The 19,542-nt window shown below is 42.1% G+C and overlaps 1 long non-coding RNA gene across 1 annotated transcript in view; it reads left to right on the top strand.

The window, feature by feature from the left end:
• Nucleotides 1-16,923: 16,923 nt before the first annotated feature.
• LOC144375046 (uncharacterized) overlaps nucleotides 16,924-19,542 on the top strand; it is a 94,877-nt gene continuing 92,258 nt past the window's right edge. Inside the window, exon 1 of the long non-coding RNA XR_013434356.1 lies at nucleotides 16,924-17,229. This is a non-coding gene — a long non-coding RNA (uncharacterized LOC144375046). The remainder of the gene's footprint in view (nucleotides 17,230-19,542) is intronic.

The following is a 19,542-nucleotide window of genomic DNA, read 5'->3' on the forward strand; positions in this document are numbered from 1 at the left end:
AATAGTACTCATTCTCAAAATTTGAAGGAGGCAGCACTGGATTCCATTGCTACTGGAACATATTTTGATAAAGGTGTTAGTGACCTCCATGTCATTAAATCCCAAACAATTTTCCAATCCTCATATTATTATCATTTGATCCTATTGACTGCTTTCTCTAAAGTCATTTCTCTATTGACGTCCATAATGCCATATTTTCTTGATTTTCTTCCTACATCCTTGTCTTCTTCTTTAGTTCTCCTGTATAGATGCAGTCTTCTTCCAGTGACTAAAAGTTATAGTCCCATTCTTAGCCACTGGGGAAATGCATATTAAAATCACAGTGAAATATCACTGTATGCCCCTCAGAATGGCTAAAATTAAATGGCTAAAATGAAAAGATTGACTACAACAACTATTAATGAGAATGTGGAAGAATTTGAACTGTTGACATTGCAGGTAGGGATATAAAATGGTGCACCCCCTTTGGAGGACAGATTGGCAGTTCCCTTAAAGATCAACTCACCACATGATTTAGCCATTTATTACTAAGTATTTACCTATGAGAAATAATAGATACATCCTACAAAGACCTAACAATATTCACAGATGCTTTTTTTGTGGTAATCTGAAATTCAAAATAGCCAGAATGTCCATAAATTGGTGAATGGGTAGACAAATTGTGGTATATTCATAGAATAAGTAATGTTTAGCCACAAAGAAAGTAACGAACTTTTGACACATGAATGACATGAATTGACCTCCAGATAATTAGGTTGAATAAAAGAAGTAAGATTTTTAAAAAACGATATGGCATTTGGATTATTCCATTTAAATACTTACCACTCTGGATTATTGGACTATATATGGATTATTATTGGGTTATTCCACTTACACGCAAACTATAGTGACAGAAGGCAGATCATGGGTTACCTGGGAACAGAGATGGAGAGAAAAAGAAAAGAGAAATTGCAAAAGAACAGCAAGTAACTTTGGGGATGGTGGATATGTTCATTATCTTGATATGTGCAGTTTATTGTTGGTCTATTATACCTCAATAAAGGTCTATTATACCTTGCAGTTCCTCAAAGTCCATCCCAGACCCTCTTCTCCTTTTACCCTATATTCTCTCCCTTGGAAGCTTTGTCCATACTCACAATCTATTCGCAGATGATCCTTGTCCTTCCTACCCTACTGATGTTTCCATTCAAGGATACTCCTATAAGTTCTAGAACCATTTGCACACCTGCTTCCATGACATCCATGTGCAGGCATCAGTTCCTCTGAGGCAGAAGGCATAGTCATCAGCCCTCAGCCTGTTCTCCATTGGTCCCTATCTCAGGGAATGGTGCTGCGGAGCAGGTTCAAAACACCAATATCACTCTTGAATCCAGGCCCATCCCACTGATTTTTCTTTCTCAACATTTCTTGAGTATTTGTCAGCTTTTTTGCTGCTGTGACTAAAAGACCTTACAAGAACAATTTTATAGGAGGAAAAGTTTATTTAGGGCTTATAAGTTTTAGAGGTCTCAGTCCATAGATGGCTGGCTACACTGTTCTCAGAAAAAGGGTTATGTTAGAACATCAAGGCGGAAGGCATGGAGGAGGAAAACAACTCAGGACCTAACCACCAGAAAATCAGGAGAATAACTGAGCTCATCTCACTGGGGACAATATATATACCTTGAAAGCACACTCCCAGGGATCCACCTCCTCCAACCAACTTCTACCTTCCTACAGTTACCACCAGCCAATCCATTAATGTACTGATTAGGTTAAGGCTTTCATAACCCCATCATTTCACCTCTAAACGTTCTTGCATTGTCTCTCACCTGGACTTTTGAGGGACACCTCATATCTAAACCATAACACCACTTAACTTTCTTATTTTCTATCCTTCTGGGCATGAAGGCAATTTCTCACAGATTCCTTGTTATTAAAAACGTGCAATATTTACCCTCCTGAATGGATCCTTGGTGCTCTTTTGAGAAAGTTTTTCCTTGGAGAGAGTAAATCTTCTACTTGACCAGATATTGCCAACTTGCTTTTGAATTAATTTATCTCCCTGAGAAGAGCAATGAAAGTTTTCTTTTTTTCTAATTTCTTAAAAAATTATTTAAATGTTAATATCTGGACATAATTGAGAAGGAGCAACACAGAAGCTATGTTCTAAATTTTGACAATTGTGTGGCACTTTAGAGCTCTTGGGATAAATTCATATGTGTAATTCATTCCCACCTCAGAACAACTGTACCACAAGGTATGACTCTCAGTCTCAAATTTAAAGAGACTGAGTTTTGCAGACATGACATGACCTGTCCATCATCACTTGGTTTACCAAAATGCCAGCTCCTGGTGCAGAGTTGCACTAAGCCTTCAGTTCCTAGCTCCTCCTTTTTTCTCATCTTGCAAGGCTCAATCTCAAATGTCTGTGAATAAGCAATTTCAAAAAGTCTTCTTCCTGCAACAGATGTGTTTATCTGGAGACTTGTTTAGTACCGGTCCTTTCACTTTACAAGGACCAGGGTTGTGTTAGAAACTAATGGCTAGGGCTGGGGTGGTGGCTCAGTGGTAGAGTGATTGCCTAGCATGTGTGAGGCACTGAGTTCAATTCTCAGCACCACATATAAATAAGTAAAATAAAGGATCACTGACAACTAAAAAAATATTTTAAAAAAGAAACTAGTACTGTGGCTAGTACTGTGGATCTTGAGGCATCTCATGTGACCCACTCACCTGAAAATTGGTTGGGAGTTGATGGTGGATCTCAAAGAAGTTTAGGGGCTATGATTTATCCTTCCAGAGGAGACACTTCTAGTGAAGAAGCCCCTCATGGCGATGATGTCAAGTGACTTGTGTTCTTTCCTTAGGGCTTTGCTCCAGCTCCTCTTGAGTTGGGCAGTAATGAAGCAATTGCTTTGTATTCCTTACCTGCTTCAGGTATCAGAGGTGCTTCCTGCCTTTCTTCCTCTGAAAACACAAGATGCTGGTACGGATGCTGTGGTTGCCCAATAGATCCCTAAAGAACCTGATCTCCTCCTGTCTATGCCCTTGGCTGGATTGAGTCTGGGACAGCTCATATACAATTACTGGTCACAGAGACCCAGTCCCTTTACTGCAACTCAGGATGTTTCTGCAGGGCCACTCTATCTTCCTGTGGGAACAGATGAAGCCTATGCTCACCTGTACCACAGTTAACTTCTTCCTTCCAATTCTATGCATTTGCACCCTTTTCCCCAGCAGATGGTGATATTGAGAATAGTTCTCAGTAGCTTTCCTGCACACAGATCTCCCAGTGTCTGCTTCCCAGGAAAGCCACCTTGTGAATTTCTCTTCTAGGATTCCAGTTAGTATGAGCAAGTTGTTGCTGCCCTTGGGGGTCCATCTCTAGCCCCTCTTGACTGGGCCCTCCCCTACCTAGAATGGATCTGCCTAATGCTTGGCTTCCCAGGGTAAGATTAATCCCAGGGCAAAGAATGGCTCTGGTTCTAGAACTCTCTGTGGGAGTGAACCCTAGGACCCCTGAGGTAGCTCATACTGGGTCATATAATGCAAGGCGCCAGCAAAGTCAGAGAGGGGTTGCAGAATTACTGATGGTTTCCTTTAGTCAAAGGGGGAGATCAGAAGCAGCTCTAGTGTGTCTGCTAGACAAGCCAGGACTGTGAGAATCACTGGGACCCATCTCTGTGGCCCTCCATGGGACCTTCCATGGGGAATGGAAGGGAGTGGAGGGAGGATCATGCATCAGTGCTGGATGCTGGAAGCTAAGCCCACATGGACAATTTGGGGGCTATGATGTTCCCCTAAGGAGACCTGGAAACGAGGAGGGATAGTTTGCTTGGAAGACAATCCCAAGAAGTGAGTCCAGGAAGAAAGGAGAACCAAGCAAAGATGAGTTCACCTGTGAGGACTGTGATGGATGACTGAAACTTAGTTTTACTGGGCAAGAGAGCTGGACTTTTATGTAGCAACTTTTGTCCTCTGTTGTTTGAAGGATTCTTCTGGTCTATTAACTCCATGCCACTTCTAGCCTGTTTTGAGCCAAGCAGGCTTCCATAGCCAGAGGAAATCTTCTGGAAGAGAGTTACAGGGAGCTGTGGGCACCTGTGGTGACTTTCTGCAGGTAAGCTCTGGGGTGGCTGATGGTGTATTGTAGGGTGTTTCTATACATAGGTAACCTGGGATTCAGGATTTCCAGGATTCTTGGGAAGAGGAGCAATACATCGTTGGCATGAGATTGGGGAAAATATGAGTAGTACTACTTGTAATAGTACTGAGATTTTCCTTTAGTGGTTGTAAACAGAGTCATGGGGTAGAACAGAGGTACTGTAGAAATTACTAAGATGACAAAACAAAGACAACACCAAGAACTGGATAAATTCTGTCTGGGGAGATTTAATGATTCTTATGAATTCACGGAGTTACAATGAGGGTTGTGACATTTGGGGCTTGTTTCTGGATGTACTGATAAGTTATCCTTTTACTGGGATTGTCATTTACTGGGTTGGCAGCTTATTTTAATAGATGTGTGGAGTCAAAGGCATACAGGCTCTCTGGAGGTGAACTGTTTTGGTGAGAGTCCCCGCCCCCTTTGGTATCAGGGATTGAACTCAGGGGCTCTCAACCACTGAACCACATCCCCAGCCCTATTTTGCATTTTATTTAGAGACAGGGTCTCCCTGAGTGGCTTAGCAACTTGCCATTGCTGAGGCTGGCTTTGAACTCATGATCCTCCTATCTCAGACTCCTGAGCCGCTAGGATTACAGGCCTGTGCCATCAAGCCTGACTGGTGAGAGCTTTTGAATGGCCCAGAGAGTCTGGCCCTGAGGTTTCTGTCCAGATGTTTTTTGGAGACTGATTTTAGAGAACTTGGAAAAAGCATGCTTCTATTTCTTGTAATCCATCAAGGAAGAGAAGTTTTATTCTCTGTGTTGGGAAATGAAGGTAGAATTGATAAAGATCAATTTTTTATAGAAGGATGGATAGGTAGGAGGAAGTTGGGTTGGGCACTTTGTTGGAGAGGGAGAGGTATCTGGCAAACTGAACCAGTCACGGGCACTGACAGAAGGGAATTTAGCCATCTCAGTAAATCAGCAGAATATGAGGACCTTCTATGAATTGTTAAGGGTGGTGTGCCATGGGCATTTGGTAGTAAAGGAAGAGTCTTGGTCTTAGTTCAGGTTTTGAAGTCCACAGCCCACTTTCTCAAAATATTTTTTTGTCTTAAATACCTGCTCACTTGCCCCTGGGTTGGATTTCTTCCTCTATTATAGGTTGAATGTATTAGTTAGCTCTTGCTGTATAACAAAACAAACTCAATGGTTTGAAACAACAATTTGTTATTTCTCACAGCCCTGTAGGATAGGAATGTGGATTGGATTCAGGACCTAGGCTGTGCTCTGCCGTTGTTTCCTGGAATAAGTGAAATGGCTGGACTCACTCCCCATGGTCGCTCACTTTCCTGGACTTGATAACATGGTGGTGGAAGTATTCCCAGCATGAGATTGGTAGCTGCAAGTTTTCCTGAAGCTCAGCACTAGAACTGGAAACATTACCTGCTCTTACCTCTATTTGCTGAAAAAATTCTCGAAGCCAGTTCAGATTCAAGAGGTGGGGAAACAAGAACTATCTCTTCGTGGGAGGAGCTACAAAGAATCTATGGCCATGTTTGCTTTCTACCACATCCACCTTGGCTGAAGTAGATTAGCCATCCTTCTTACTAACTTACTCACCTTTCTAAACTTTAATTTTCGCCTCAATACTTGTGGTAACGGGGTAGAGATATCCAGGATCCTTTCTCTGTATTTTGAAAAAAATTCACTCATATATCATCTCTTTACTCAGCAAATACATTTTAATGCTCCTCATGAGCCAGAGTGTGCCAAGCCCTAAGAATACAACAGTGTGTATGGCAATAGCATCTACCATCAAGAAGCTCAGTCTTGGCTTGAGCAGACCCTTAAACTGACAAATAAATACAATGTATTGAATGAAGGGATGAACATGTATACAGTGTCTTACATATATTATAATTAATAGTGGTTGTTTAAGAGCAGGGAGGAGGCAATGTGCTAGGTCTTTGAAATTTTCTCAGCTATTTGACAAACAACCTCATGTGCAGGGATTATTATTCTACTTCAGAATCTCTTCTCTGAAGGACCATAGCTAGAGGTGGTTTTTTTGTTTTTTAGTTGTAGTTGGACACAATACCTTTATTTATTTATTTCTATGTGGTGCTGAGGATTGAACCCAGGCCTCACATGTGTCAGGCAGGCACTCTACCGCTGAACTACAACCCTAGCCCCTAGAGTTTTTGTTTTTTAAAAACTAAAATTTAATCATGTCACCTTCTGCTTTAAAATGGCTATCCATTACGTTTAGAATATAACCAAACTCGCTGTGGCCTAAGAGAGCTGAATGCTCTGGCTCTTTCTACCATGGTGATTCCATCTCCAACCCTCTTCCCATTGCTAACCCTGCTGCAGTCACACAGACACGTCTGTGGCTTCGCCACCTTTGGAGGCCTTGGTACGGGGTTGTTCTCTCTCTAGAATTATTTTCTTCTAGTTTATTTATTTATTTATTTTTGGTGCTGGGGATTGAACCCAGGGCCTTGTGCATGCAAGACAAGCACTCTACCAACTGAACTATATATCCCCAGCCCTTCTCTAGCTTTTCTCCATGTTACCTCTATGGAGAAGTCATCTTCTTTGGGTACTCCCCCATCTCCTTATGTCATTCCCTCTGTGTGTTCCTTGCTGTTGGAAATGATCTTGCTTGTTTTTTTTCTACTTCTCTGTTTTCCTACCTCCCACTAAAATGTAATCTCCAAGAGGGCAGAAACTTTTCTCTTTTGTTCCTTCTGTATCACCAATGTCTACAACAGTGCCTAGAAAAATTTAGGTGCACAATAATATTTCTCAAATGCATGAAGCAATTCTCTATTTACTAATGAGGCTTCAAGTCACACAGGTTGAACACAGCAGAGCTGAGATCTCAACCCATGATTACCAAAGGCCATGGATTTTTCCCACCATACCATCCTGCTTAGGAAACTTGGAAAAGCCCTTCTCTCCCTTTGTCTTCATACTGATCCCAAGTTTTATGACCTTGCTGTTGTCCCAGTGTAGATTGCCATGGGTCATCCCACTATGGCAGATACTAATGGCTGAGTTGCTATGAGATAGTATGTCTATTGATGATGTAAATATAGAGAATGAATACTTTTTTCATATTTTTCACATTTCTTCAACTGGAGTGCATTGAAAAGTTTTAACATCCTTTCCTTTTTCCCTTGAAAATTCTTGTTAAACCTTTGGCATAGCTTACAGAGATGGTATGCCAGAATCTGGGAGTTGCAATAAAAGCTTTGTTATTGTTTTTCCAGAAAGCAGGGGTATTTGGGATAAATAGTAGAAATTTCTCTCTTTCTTTTAGGTTGTATTCTTTCTGTCTTACAAAGATATTGTACAGAGTCACATCAGACATTTATGTTGTTGTTAATGGTATATTGTTTTTCTCCTTGCCTATCTTCCTGATAGAATTGTGGAATCGAATAATATCAGAACATAAAGATCCATCTAGATTTGTTCCGACAAGTTTCATATCACTGAATATACTTGGAGAAGAAAATTTGACCTTAGGACAAATTACATTGAGAAATTCAGCTGGTATTATAAGAATCATTCAGCACAGAGAAAATGATGTGTCTTCTATTGTGGTACCCGTGTAATTTATGTCAACAGAAAGCCAATAACTTCATCATGATCAGAAAGTAAATTTCACTTGAGAGATCTTGGTCTCTCCCGATAGACAAGAACATGCTGAAAATGTTCTTTGCTCCAAATTCCCAAACGAACTTTCGTGGGAGGTGGGGAGAGGGGAAGATTGATGGATCACCGGTGAATCTAATTTTCTGTCAGCCATCACCAAAGGTTCTTGGTCATTTGACAGCAAGAGATTTTTGCAGAAGCATTGCAGGGGTAATGCTGGAGAAAGAAAGTATGATTTTAATAGGCATTCCTCCTGAAACTAGGATGTCATTTTATAAATTGACGGATTTCTCCAGCAAATGTAGATTCATCTAATCCTAATGTAAGTTGCCTAATTAACATTTTGACCTTGGTTTCTCTCTCTGGATATAGCAGGTATAAATATTAGTCTGAAGCCACAGGGGTGAAAGAGTTATTGCATAATTTTTTTTTTTATCAATTTAATTTTGTTTTGACTTTGTAACCCCATCCTGCTTGTTGGTGGGTGGTGATCTCAGCTGTCAGTTCGCATTGGAGGTTTTTTTGTGAAGTGCTAAGTCATGGGCTGCATCCTTCAGTCATCAGTCCCCATGGGCTTCCTGTTGACACACCATTATCTCAGCCTAGTGGCTCCCTGCTGCTTCCTTGTCACTCTAGGGCCTGAGAATCTTCTGTACGACTGCCTGGAGGCCTGTCTCCACCATCACACTAATTATTCCTCCTCAGGTCCTGACTCTTCTCTGGGTCTTCATTAGTATCACGGAAGCTCCTAGAATTTATTGAAGTTCTCTCTCCATTTCCTGGAGCCAGGAAGACACTCTCTTTGTTTAGGCCCGGGAGAACCCTTTCTTTCTTTTTCTCTCTGTACATTCTTTTCTCTCTTTCTAAACTCTCCACACCTCTCCCAAAACTCCTCTGGACAGTGCTGGGATTAAAGTGAGGTCACTGAGTTACCCTCCTCAGCCTCTGCATTTAAGAATGTGCCTTAAAAATCAAGGACTCTTTTTTAAAAAAAAATTATTTTGTTTTTTAAAACTCTTGCATGAAAATACGATTTACCTTTATTACTGAGTGTTTTGGGGACTCCTTGAATTTTGAAGGCAAGAAGAGTGTCTCATGCTAATTTCAGCTGTGGATTCTGGAAACACAGTTGATTCTGTGCCTCATACCTCTTTTCTGTTTTGCTGTGTACTCTGAGAACTACCTTGGAGGAGGAGAAGGAGGGGGAAATTCAGGGAGGGCAAACCGTAAGTTACCATATCAAGACCTTATCTAGCCACCAATAAAATTAAGAGGCTTGGAGTCCATCTCAAAGGTTTATTACAGCTATCACATCCGGGCTCCTACTCCCTGTGGAAAGCAGGAGCCTGTCTTTGGTGTCTGAGATGGATATTATTGTGGAAGACACTTGTTCTCTTATCCACCTCAATCAGCAACAGCAATTAAAATTGTTTTTCAGCTCAGATTCATGGTGATGGAGATGTAGCCCAAGGACAAAGTCTGTACTAGAAAAATCACAACAGAAATGATCTTGGCCCGTGAGCCACTGGGCATCTTAGTTTCATTGATCCTCATTCCTCTGAGGCTCAACTCCTCATTTTCTGGTTGTGGGCCCTGGGTTGCTCTGCATTTTTGCACTCATTGAGAAACAAAACCAAGAGCACTTTTTTTTTTTTCCCCCACAACAGCCTCCCTGTCCCCAAATGATCGTCAGTGAAGTTTGATTCTATTTTCTTAAAAGGCGAGTGGTGCCTGCAGAGCACTGTTATTTTAGGAGGGGAGCAAAGTCTTCAAACCTGAGGGTGATTCCTTTAATTCTGTTCCTCTCTTAAAACTTCCCCTCAGGGGTTAAAAAAAAAAATCATCAGGGAAACAATCTGAGGTTGTGGGGTCAGTGGAGCTGGTCCCCTGCCTGGAATCAGAGGGGCCTGCTCCTTTGTACCTGCCAGGTCCAAGCTGCCTGGTCTGGCTCTTTCAGCCTTCATAAAACTCCTTCAAGGGATGAGCATCACTTTTTTTTCTTTGCTTTGTCTGTGCTTTTGAAAATAAACGGAAGCACGGCAGGACATTCTGTTCCGTGTCTGCTGCTCCTCAGTTTCCCTTGGAAGCTCTCCTGCACAGGTCGACCTTCTCTTTCCTTTCCTAAACTTCAGAGGGCTTGGTGGTTGCTTTCCCTTGGTCTATTTTCCAGGTGGTGCTCTCCTTGCTAGTTTACACCCCTCTCAAATAGAGCAGATCCTGCAGCCCTGTCTCCTCCCACACACACACTTCCCCTTACTCCTCCTTAGCTCTTTTTTTCTTAGGGCATTTCCCTAACACGAGTCCTTACTTGTTATGGTTTGGATGTGAGGTGTCCCCCAAAAGCTCACTGGTGAGACAACGGAATAAAGTTCAGAGGAGAAATGATTGGGTTGTGAGAGCCTTAACCCAATCAGTGAAGTTAATCCCCTGATTGGATCAACTGAGTGATAAGTGGGGGAGTTGGGTATTGGGGGCATGGCTTTGGGGTATATATTTGTTTCTGGTGAGTGGAGTCTCTCTGCTCTGCAGCTTGCAGATCATCATGGGAACTGCTTCCCTCTGCCTTGATGTTCAGCCTCAGCTTCAACCCCAAGGAATGGGAATCTGCTATGGATGGAAACTGTGAGCCCCATAACAAACCTTTTCTCCTCTACAATTGTGCTGGTTGGGTCCTTTAGTCACAGCAGCGAAAAAGCTGACTAAAACGATATGTACTGTATCTTTGTGGAGGATCATAAAATTACCAGGACAATGACCAGCACAAACCCCTTGGGTAGAAAGGGGACTTGGAGAAAGGCCATGGGGGACGTTTGGAAAAGGTCTTCCAGAGACCTAGAAGGTCACCCCTACAGACTCCCAGCCACCTGGGGGAGGTCTCTCCCCTTTCTCCTCTGCACACCTGGGACCTTTGACAGCACCCTGGGGGTAGCTTTCCTTCAATTTATGGTGTCATAGAGCCCACTCCATCTCCCAATTCTTCATTATTTTACAACTTGTTGCCTCAAAGCCAACTGGCTCAGTCTTTCAGGGTTCTGTTTCCAGATCCTGGGGAAAGAAACTTTGATTGGCTCCGTCTGGGTCAGGTGTCCACCTCTAGTAGAATCAGCTATGTCTGTCAGCCACCTCTAGTCCAATCAGCTGTGTGTGACGGTGGTGCCAGGTCCCACGGAACACAGTGCTGCCCCTTCTTTCAGGGAAGAGTGAGTTCCGCACGGATATTCTAAGAGGACGATTTGAAGCAGGCAGGAAATGATTGGTATCTGTAGTGCCATCCTTAGGAGCTACTCCGCTTTACCGTCCACTGGGGGCACACCTCTGGTAAGCTTCCCTTTCAAAGAAACAATGTCCTCACTGGTAGTCCTCCTCCCTGATCCTCTATTTTCGGTTCCAATGCTAATATATTTCTTAGAGAGGCCTTCCCCAAACTAAGATGAAATGTTACATAATTCTCTGATGTGTATCAATATTAAACATTTAAACAGTTCATCGTCTACCCATTTAGAATTTATTTTGGTTCAAGACATTAAGTAAGGAGTCCACCTTCAATTGTTCCTCCTAGATGGTTAACCATTTGTCAACCCTATTTATTTATTTAGTATCAATTTTTTTTAAAAAAATAAAGGATATTTCACTTGTTATTCATATGACATTTTCTTATACATTAAGTCTAAAACCTTACTCTCTGTCATTCATTTGTTAATCCATATGCCAGAATAAAATGTACATGCTTGGTATCAGGGAACCCGGAGCCTCTTAAATGCTAATTACATGTTCTACCATGCCACTACATCCCCAGCCTAAAACAAAATATGTTAATTAATATGGGCTGCCTCTTTTAACTTGTGGGGTCCTTTGATACATTCTGTGATTATTCTGATTGCTTATCCTCATGTAAGACTGGTCTCTTGCATAACGTTGGACATGGAGTTAGATCTTGTGTGAATTATTGGAAGTCTTTTTCTCCACAGATGGAGGCCCCCTTCCATGAGAATTCCATATTTATTTGAGTCTTTCCCCGTCTATGTCCACTTCTGCAGCCCAGAACTTCTGGGATTGAGATTACCTCACTGCTCAGCCCAGCCCCCTCCATGGCAGGAGCCATTCTTAGCAGGATCCATGTAGCATCAGGCTTGCTTTCCACATGCACACTGCAGGGATGAGATCTGAGGAGAGGTGGAATCCATTCCATCAGAACTTTGTGGCAGGCCATGGTGCCACACCTGTAGGAATCTTTCTGTTGGTTTGCAACACCACCTAGCCCATCTCTTGCCACTTTGGCTGAGAGCTGGGGAAAAAGTCAGTTTCTTTTGGTCTCATTACTTAATTTCCAGCTGAGTCCTTCTTAGAAGTCTGTTCAGCTAGTGGTGAAAAGGCTGGCATTCCTTCTAGATTACCCTTTGTCTCTACTCTTTCAGTTTTTATGTTTTAGGCACATGGTTGCTACCCTTCTCTGGTTTCCTGTTATGAAAACTGTTACGATTTAGCATTTGTAGGCCTAAATTCCTTTAGATTTCAGAAATGGGAGAAGAGAATAAAATGCATGGGCCTAATTTACCACTTGGGGTTGGAGTTTCTATGACTTTTTTTTTTTTTAAATAGAGAAATGGGAATATGAGTCATCTCCTAAAAAGGAGTGCTTCTGAAATGTGGGTTTGTGATGGATTGTGTGATTTGTCCACAACTGCTCCTTCCCTCCTGCCCTTGTCCTGGATTCCGGGAGCTTCTGTGTAAGGACTAGACCTCCCTTTCCTATGATGTTGGCCGAGAGACTTGCCTGGGCCAGTGGAATATGAACAGATTATGATGTGAATAGAGGCTTTAAATATGTGTGCCTCTTTAGCTTGGCCACTTGTGTTTCTGCCACAAAGGGCATGCCCTGAGAAGCTCCAGTGAGAGGCACTGGGAACAGTCTTGAACTTGGCCTAAAGCTGAAGCAGAGTGGACCTACCTGACCTGTAAAACTGGAAGAGATCAACAAATGTTTGTTATTGTAAGTCGCTGAAACTTTTGTCATGTTTTTATGAAGCATACCATTATCACAGCTAAAACCTGACCAATAGTGAGTCATGTATGGACTCCTTTTAAGGGAAGAAAATTTTAGTAGATCCTTAATATTGACATTCATTCATTTAACAAATAATATATACACACACACACACACACACACACACAGAGAGAGAGAGAGAGAGAGAGAGAGAGAGAAATTAGAAGGAATTAAATCATTTATACAATGTAATAAACATTCCAAAAAACATTAGGTATATATTTACTGTCCTTGTAATTCATTCATTGTCTTTCTCTCTCTCTCTTTCAGTGCTGGGGATTGAACCCAGGGGCACTTTTGCCTGAGCAACATCCCAGCCCTTATTTATTTATTTATTTATTTATTTATTTATTTATTTTTAGGACAGGGTCTCACTAAGTTGCTGAGGTTGACCTCAAACTTGCCATCCTCCTGACTCCGTCTCCCAAGTTTCTGGGATTATAGGTGTGAGCCACTGAGCCCTGCCCTTATAATGAATTCTTAACCATACATTCAAAACAAAATTAAAATTAAATTCAAATAACACTTTATCGATAATCTGTATGAGCTTAATGGAATGAATGATATTTTGCTCTCATCCAATTGTCTTTTGCACTGAAAACAGGCTCCTGACTTTTCTGTCTTGGGTTCTTTTGTGTTACAGATGCTTGTACCTTTTTTTAAACCCTGCATAACTCAGTTCTCATCACTTGTCCATGATCACCGTGAGCATGTAGCTGAATCCTTTGTTTTTTGTGTATGAATACCTTTTTAAGGAGTTAGTTTACCTCTTTTCAGTTTCATTAACCTGTAACAACGAAAATAATGGCTTCTGACATAACCTCCCAACATTATCCTAACCATGCAGCATAAAAGCTTGGAATCTGATTTGATGATTTTTCTTTCCTATCAGTTTGGTAACCTGGCATATATTTGTATTAACCTTTTTAGATTATCCTAAAAATGGAAACACCCACAAACAACGCACAAACCTTGGAGGGAATTTCAGAACATCAGCATACTCCTTCAGTTTGGGACCTGTTCCCTTAAAGGACTTTTTTTTGATGGTGGAGAAAGGAAGGACAAACAGGCTTTTCAAGGCTGGGCAGCAGGTGGTGCTCTTGGCATTTGGAATCACAGAGCCTGCAGTGCTGCCTGTGTGAGTCTGTTCTGCCATAAATTTGCTGGTGTTGCATTGCAGTGGGTTTGTTGCTTTTTAATCTTGTAAAAATACCCTCTTTATTATGATATTATGTGAACTGGGTCAGCCATGCTTAACCCAGCCAGGTGACTTGGCTGCCCTTTGGTCCTTGGGCTATATTCTATTTTTTTTTTTTTCTAGGCTGCAAAGCAATGCTGGCCCCAGCTTGGTAGCTGATGGTTTGCTGGGGAGACCTTGGTACCTTCCCCAGATTTTTTAAGCTAGTCTACTCTGAAGCCCCCCCCCCTTAAAGGCCAGAGGATCAATTCTAGTGCCAGGGTGAGGGTCTAAGTCCTTTCTGCTTCTATCATCTAGGTTCATGGCTTATTGAAGGGGCCTCTAGAATGCAAATGTGTTGATTTTACCAGTAACAATATGGAAACCCCAGCATTCATTTCTCTTCAATGATGTGGAGGTCATGAGACACTTTGCTTTCAGTTTGCTGTGTGACCCCAGCTGCTCTAGGCTTGGTTTCTAGTCAGGAATTTGGAATAGCAGCATCTTGTTAGAGATGTTCACTTATAGGGTGTCTCAGTTATATGGCTTATGGTGAGTTGCCCTGAGCTTTCTGGAGAGATTAAACACAGAATCAGAAAGCTTAAGATGGAGGGGTCACCTTGAGTACCTTACACACACACAGCTGAACATCTGGGGCCTAAAGGAAAAAAATAAATGAAGAACTGTGCTTAAGGGAGCACAGCAGACAGGTAACAGAGCTTACATCTTTCTCTTCCAATCCAGTTTTCTGGAAAAAAAAAGATACTTTTTTCTTCTCATATCACCAAACTTATATACATTTCCATGGTAAGATGGTTCTGAAGACTGGTCAGCTGGTTCTGTCCTGCCCAGGTAACCTGTATTGTTGAAATTGGTTGAATCTGCACTGCAGAATGAAAATACTATTTATGTTCAGTCTCCATTAGCCTAAACCAAATCTAGGGCATCCTAAAGTGTGGAAGGAGAGCTGATAGTATATTACTTTTAACATTTTGAAGTTGTCTTTGATGACATGTATGTCTATGTTTCTAGATTTTAGGGACTCCCATAATAAGTATTCCTTATTAAAATTTATTTTATTAAAGGTGTAGGAAAACTGAAATGTAATAAAATGCACTAATCTGGAGTAAGAGAAATTTTTATAATCAAGTGATTGCTTTTTGAGAACAAAACTGACAATAGCCTTAAGTCTTAAGGTATAAAACAGCACAACTTATTTCTTAGGGAAAGAAAATTGTTCTCTTAGGCTTATCTGGAAGGAATAAATCTGAGACTTTGCCAGTTTTCCTGGGCTTCTTACAAGGAAGAAGCCCTGACTCTGTCTCCCCGCAAATTCACTGGACCTCCTATATAGCTTGTGGTAGAAGATGGTTGGTCAATTTTATTTTGATTTCAAAGGACATATGTGACAGCTGTAGCTACTAATTGTTGGCTGTGGTTTGTGTTCCCAGGTGTCCCTTGCTAGGGATCTGGAGTCACCCATTACTAACATGGTCAAAGTCCAGACCTGTCTTAGTCCACTCAGGGGACTGTGTGTGGCTATGGATTTTAAATGCTTGGATTTTAATTTCTTACCTCTAAGATTTTTGTCTTCAATCTCTGTTTTATATTTTCTCCCAGGTGCCTCTAGTTCTAGTGGAAGGTTTTTGTAGTCGTTCCCTGCAGTAGAGGCTCCCTTTCTCCACTCTGTCTCTGAGGTCCCCAGTATTTCCTCCTCAGGGGGCCATTACAGAGGGCAGGAGAAGGACAGCTCTGTCTTCAACTGGTTACTACATCCTGATCTGCAAAAGCACCCCGGGGCAGATGATTACAAAGGCTGCTTGCATGAAACCTGAGGAGATGAAAACAGCAACAAGCAAAGCAGAGGTTAATATTCCAAGAAAGGTATCGCCAGCAGACAGTTTCTAAAGCTTGTGATGCTCCAGAGTTCTCTCCTACTCATTTTCCAGAACATTTTGTGCCCCCTTTGTCGGCTGTGTTGCTCTGGTAATATCATGAGTTACGATGGCAGGGAATTTGAGAATACTTTTACCTGGGAATAGTTATTGCCTGCATGAAGTTGAGCTGAAAGAACACATCCTGGCACATCCCAAGACTGGTTCTGGCTGATTTGATGTCTAATGCACCCCAGCAAAGGAAATGAGTAAGATGCTTTATTTCAAATTGGATTGGGGTTTGTCGAGTTTTCTCTCATGCTTGTTACCAGAGAAATCTTGACAATCGAACACAAACAGGCAGGTGTGAGAAAGAACTAAAGGCAGAGCGGAGCTTTGACTTTCAGGCAACGCGGCTATGGTTCAGATTTTGCTGATCTTTAAGCTTCACAGATGGCACATCACCAAGGACCCACCAGGTGGCGCTGTAGGCAGCATCACAGTCACCTCTCCCAGGTGAGGAGATTATCTGGAATCTGTCCTTGTCATTAGGACACTGTGTATCTGGCCTAGAGGACTGGCTTGGCTCTGATCAGGAAGAGACTGAGTTTGGCAGGTGCAACAATGTCCGAGCCTGGATCTCGCTCTCTGACCTGTACCTGAGGGATTGGAGCTATATTAGTTTCTGATAAATGCTTTCCTGACAATCTGGGGTTGGTATCTTTCTCATTTTCTGCCCTGCTAGGTTTAGTCTCTCAAAATGGGAGAGTTCTGCCTGACAAGATAAGGATTGTATCATCATAACAAGATGTTCTCGCTCATGGCAATGAAAAGCCTCACAGATAAGCTCTAGAGTGTGCAGCCCTGGCTTAGCTTCACTTCATCCCAGAGGGCAGGGAGAGAGAGAGAGGGTGGGTGGACCAGGCCCAGGGACCTGGCTAAGAGATAGAGAGAGGGATGAGCTGAGGATGGGTGGTCAGCAGATGGTGCTGTTCACAAGAAAGGTCTGGGACATCAAATGATGCCGAAAGGAGGAGACTGTGGGAGGGGCGTATACACCTATTTTTATAGGAAAGTGCAAAAGAGTGCTTTTGACATGTTGATTATGTCTGTTTTGCTATAGATGCTAAAAAAGACAGGATAAAATGTCCTCAAGGTTAGGGGAGACTCATCAAAATACTATTTTGAAATGTCCTGATTTGTCCTCTAGTCATGGAGACCTTTTTTGCCTGACACTAACCAGGAGATGAGCTGAGCTGCAAGTGTTGAATCTCAGGCAGGATGGTGACCTGGGATGTGGAACTGTGAGACGGTAGCTGTGCCTGAGGTTGCGAAGCCCTTGGGGGTTCATCCCTGCCTGATCTCTGGGAGAGAAAAAGTTGGTACGGATTTGACTCTCAGTCTTGGGGACTAGTAGCTTGCTTTCTTTCCTTTTTATTCTTTCTCTCTTACTAACAACCCTAATTCCTGGAGGAGGGAAGCAATAAGTGTTTAGGGCTGCTTTGCTCCAGTTTACCTAGGACTACCTGTCACAAAGAAGAGATAAGGTCTGGGAACTGAAATGTTCAAGTTGTACATTTTTTTTTTCTAATAACAGAGTTGCTGACAGTTGTGAAGCCCAAACCATTTTTCCTTTTAAAGTAGCTAAAGGTCAGCCAGTATTTTAAAATCAGAAAACGAAAATGTGTTGAACATGCCCAAGACACTGAATTGATTATGATTTCACAAATGCGAGTCTTCATATGCTGGAAGAGATCAATTTGTCATAAAGGAAATTTCCCTTTATATGATGAAAACACATTTTTGATCCTTGCACTGCTAAACCTCAGGAACATTTAGGGGTGTGTGTGTGTGTGTGTGTGTGTGTGTGTGTGTGTGTGTGTATCAAAATTTTGGGGCTTAAAATATTTAGTTTTCCAGGACCATTTGCTTGTCAACTCTCCAGGATTGGGTGAAAGTTTCCCAGAACCTTATAGATTGCTCCTAACTTCTACAAAAAAGTACAGTTTCTTGTAGAAAATTAGGGAGATATAGTCCTAAAGGGCTAGGCCTTCCAGAAAATTAAGGCTCTGTGAAAGCCCCCGCTTCAAACACTGATTCTTGTGATAAAGTAAGAAAGATTTCAGATGCATTGCTCAGAATAAGAGGCATGAGTTTATTAGAAGGGACAGGAAAGGGGACACTCTCAAGGGAGAGAGGAGGTCCTCTCAGGGAGGAAAGGGACAGTGCCTCTCTTGCCCTCCAGTTTTATTGGGGGGGGGTCACAGGGAATTTTCCAGAGAGTTCCACTCAAGTCCACCTCTTGACTTTTGACTGATGGCAGGATGACATCAGACTTTCAAGTCCCTGCTGCCATGACCACTCTAGGTCACTTTGGCCCATGCTGACTGGTTCTAATTGGAATCTGTTCTTAAAGCTTATCTCCCTGAGTTCAGGAATCTGGTTTGTGAAAGGGTCACAAAAGTGCCCCCTCCAGGGTAACTTGTATTTCTCTTCTTGGAATTATTTCAGGTCTGCATTTTTCCTGCAGATAACAGGTAGTTTGCTGGGGAATATAACATATCCTTTCTACTTAAACCAGGTAGAACTGCAGGTAGATTGCTTCTTAGAAAATAAAGTGTGTGTCGTTCAGCACAATGGACCCATTTTATAGGACTCTTCCTTTAACTCATGTTGTTACCATTCATGTCTTTCTGTGTCCTATCAGTAGGCCAGGTCAAAAACATAGGAGGGGTATGAGCACATTATCTTACCCAGAACCCTGTGTTTCCAAGGTGTCTCCAGAATGCTCTTGCCCTTCCTTTCACTGGAGACAAGTATTACCCAGCCTTAACCTTCCAAGTGCCCACAGTTTACCACAAAGTCACTAGCTTCCTTGACAAGGTAATTTATGCTATTTTTTTTTTTTGGAGAGAAATATAGTGAACGTGTTACACAACTCTTATTGTAGTGGACTGACAAGTCAAAAATCTCAGGGGCCTATAACATAAAGCATTTGTTTAGCTCATATATCTACAAGTCAACTGGATGTGTCTATTGATCTCAGCTGGGCTTGCTCATGCATCATGACTTGGCCAGAGATTGATCTAAGTGGGGCATGGCTGAATGGTTCTGCTTTGGCTGCAGTGGGCAGGAAAGCTCCAGTTCTCACTGCAAGACTATGGGTCTCTTGAGCAATGTCTCCGTTCTTCCCAGACCAGTAGCCTGTCTAGGGCAATGGCAGAAGTACAAGACAGAAACTCTACTTAAAAAGTACATTTCAAACCCTAGCTTTATGCTTAGTTTCCATTGGCCAAAGCAAGTTTTATAGCTGATCCCATGGACAAGAAGTGGAGAAATCTGCTCCATTCATGCATATGTCGGGGAACCGCAAGTCATGTGGGAAAGTGTGTGGACATAGGAAGATGTAAAATATTGGTTCCCCAAATGTAATCTAATGGACTGTGTATGAGACTTCTCTGCATTGGTCAGAAAATCTCCATGATTTTTCATTATCTTTAGCTTAGAACTTAAGTCTAAGGATAATCTTTCCTTTATTCTTCTCTGTGATTGCCTTTTCCACTACTTTTCAATAAAACCACCTATCCCTATTGCCTAGCCAAACACATCTTAAGCCTTCCCACCTTTCTCTGGGTAGCTCTCTCTAGATTTTTGTTTGCCTAACACCTGTCCTTGCTTTACAGTTGAATGAAGCT

Source organism: Ictidomys tridecemlineatus, chromosome 2, assembly GCF_052094955.1.
Source record: "Ictidomys tridecemlineatus isolate mIctTri1 chromosome 2, mIctTri1.hap1, whole genome shotgun sequence".
NCBI lineage: Eukaryota > Metazoa > Chordata > Mammalia > Rodentia > Sciuridae > Ictidomys > Ictidomys tridecemlineatus.